This window comes from Belonocnema kinseyi, chromosome 9, assembly GCF_010883055.1.
Source record: "Belonocnema kinseyi isolate 2016_QV_RU_SX_M_011 chromosome 9, B_treatae_v1, whole genome shotgun sequence".
NCBI lineage: Eukaryota > Metazoa > Arthropoda > Insecta > Hymenoptera > Cynipidae > Belonocnema > Belonocnema kinseyi.
In genome coordinates, this window is record NC_046665.1 from 133220716 (window position 1) to 133224109 (window position 3394).

Genomic DNA, 3394 nt, shown 5'->3' on the forward strand with positions numbered 1-3394 from the left:
AAACAATGTATTTTTTATGAACACAACGTCTTTTAAAAGCCACAATTTTCAAGTTATTAGCGATGACCCTTTTTTAGATCCTTAATTTTACCATAAAGAATGTGATTATCTTGAGGGAGTGAACAGTTTTATTTTGTGCCATGTATCAATAAAGAAACTAAGAAAAAATTGATTTTCTAAATTGAGCTGTTTAGTTCATAACAATAGTTATAAACAATAAGGGTCAGATATCGAAAATGCTACCTAAGATAATTATATTCTTTATGGCAAAATTAAGGATATAAAAAAGGTGATCGCTAATAACTTGAAAATTGTGGCTTTTAGAGGAGGGTATGTTTATAAAAAATACATTGTTTATAAGGCCATAAATAAATATCGGCTCGTCGTTCGAGAAAATATCAAGAAAGCGAAAAGTTTATTCATGTGTCAAGGATCAATAAAAAAAAGTAAATTCTGGTAATTAAGGGTCATTATTTATACCAATTGTTACAAACAATTTAGCAAAAGAATTATAAACAACAAATTATGTTAATAATGCTAGATAAAGCTATTACAACAATTTGAAGCAACATTATGACACTGGTTGATCTGGATGATTGTTTATTAATAAATGAAGAGTCTAAATGGTTTCCTCTTAAAAATAACAACTTTTTAACAACAATTTGAGGAGAGAAGTTTTCATTCGATCGGAAGATTTCTTTTTCCTTTTAATAGATCAATCCTTGCTATATACAGTCTACAAGTTTAAAATTTTTCGGAATTATAGATTTTGAGTTAATACTGTGCAAATGTAGCAATTTTGTTAAAAAATCATTTGTTTATAATGCTGTAAATTCCAAACGGTTCGTCGTACGAAAAAACGCAAAACACAAAAAAGTTTTATTTTTGCTGAGCCATGTTAAAAATAATTTTTTTTGTCTATGAATAATGAAATTGTTTATAAAAATGTTTAAACAAAAATTGACTCATATTTTGAAAACCTATCCAAGATATTTGTAATCAGGGACAAAATATCTGGATTTTCTATCAATAAGTTTAATTTTTTACTCACAAAGGAAATATTTTAACCTATAAAACAAAAACAAACAAGAATTTTTTAAAGGACAGTTTAATTGCTAACCCGAAAAAATAAATTTTCAACTAAAAAATATGACTTAATCAAAAGAGTTGGGTTTTCAACAAAGAAGATTAGTTTCTTAACCAATAGTTGAATTTTTAACTTATAAAGGGAAAACTTTAATAATGGAAGGATTTTAAGTAGTTGTACCAAAAATATTAATTTTTAAGAACTGCAATGACTTTTAACCAAATTCTTTGATCGTTAACCTAATTGTTGAATTTTTATGCAAAAGAAAACTTTTTTAGATGTCAGTTTAATTGTTAACCCGAAAGATTGAATTTTTGTCCAAAAGCGATGACTTCAACAAAATATTTGGATTTCCAACAAACAAGATTAGTTTTTTACTGAGTATTTGAATTCTTAACATATAAAGAGAAAAACTTCAATGATGGACTAATTATACATTTTAAGATAAAAAATTAGGTTTAAACAAAAAAACAAACACGAGTTTCCAGCAAAATGGTCAAATTTGGAAATAAATATTTTTAATTCTGACCAAATAGTTTAATTTTTTATCAAAGTATTTGTATTTATGTTATAAATCTATTTTTTACAAAATAGTTGAATTTTTACTTTATGGTGGACCATTTTTCAACTAATATTCAAATAGCTACATTTTAAAATAAAAAAATTGATTAGGAAAAAAATTAAACAAATTTCTAGCAAAATAGTTGAATTTTCAAATTAATAGTTTCACTTTTAACCAAATATTTTCTTTAAAAAATAGTTGAATTTTTGAGCAAAAAAGATGACTTGAACAAAATAGTTGAATTTCCAACAAAGGATATTAGTTTTCTACCAAATAATTGAATTTTACCTCTTTAAGAAAAAAAAATTAAATAATGGAATAACTACATTTTAAGATGAAAAATCAGGTTTAACAAAAAGAATTTAACAAAATTGTTAAATTTTAAAATAAATAGTTTAAGTTTTATCCAAATAGTTAAATTTTTTACCACAGTTTTTGAAATTTCAACCAAAAAATACAAATTTTAAAGAAGACAGTTTACATTTATTCCTGAAATGTGGAATTTTCAACCAAAAACTATGATTTTAACTTGTTCAAGAGATTTCCAAGGCATTTTTAGAAATTTCAAAGAATGTCAAAGAATTTGGTATGATTTCCAAACATTTCGAATGATTTAAAAGAATTTAACCAAATTTATCGGGCTTTATAAAATTTCCAATTATTTGAAGGGATGTGCGGGATTGAACAGTATTTAAAGCTATTTGAAAAGATTTCACATAAATTCCAGAGATTAAAAATAAACTTAAGAGTATTTCAAAGAACTAAAAAAATAAATTAAACTATATTTTACACGATTTTTAAGCTAAACTACTACCTATTTCAAACGATTTAAAGGATTTTAAGGCATTTCAAGAAATTTTACAAGATCTTAAAGATTTCAAAAGAATTCAAAGTCTTCTAGGGATTTCAATAGTTTCTTTTTTTTTAACTTTAACAAATAAGTGTACAATGAACTTTCACTTATTTCAAGGCTCGGAAATTCTAAGTGGTGAAGTTCCGTCACCTCCCACCACTGTCCCCGTACTGTCTCGTTCGCGTCATTGGCTGGTCAATTAAAGAGACCCGAAGCGTGGGAAGCCCTCGTTTGTTGCTAGGACGCGCGAATGCTTACCGCGCGCTCATCGATACAAGGCAGTGACAGCCAATCAGCGTCGCTCGACAAAATCACTTCACGACTTGCGGTAGAGGTGGGGGCCTTACAGACTTGGAATATCCAAATCCTTACGTTTCTGGGCCATGGGAATAAGTGAGAGTTCACTCTATTTTAATTTATATTTTAGGGATTTGAAATGTTTTACACTTTTTTTAATTTCAAAGATTTAAACCGATTTCAAAGAACTTCAAGAAATTTCTAGAAAAGTTTAGGGAATATAATCAATTTTATTTTAAGGGATGTCCACGGGTTTTCACGGTATCACGAGATGTGAAAGAATTTAAAAGTTTGGAAGTATGTAAAAGATTTTAAGTTATTTAAAAAAATTTCGAAGAATTGCAAATATAAGGATATGTGTTTTGCAATATTCGGAATATTTATTCATAAAATATTAAAAAATAAAAACTTTTTAAATTTCTGAGTGCAATTTTATTATGTAGGATATAATTCTAATTATAATTATAAGTTTCTATGAGACGGAAGTCTGTTTAAAATAGTTGAGAATAGTTTCTTTGAATCTTTTGAAAACCTTCTTTTAAAAGAAAGTTTTGGTTTGCTTTTAAGGTAAAGTTTTTTCAGAGCCGTGAAAGGT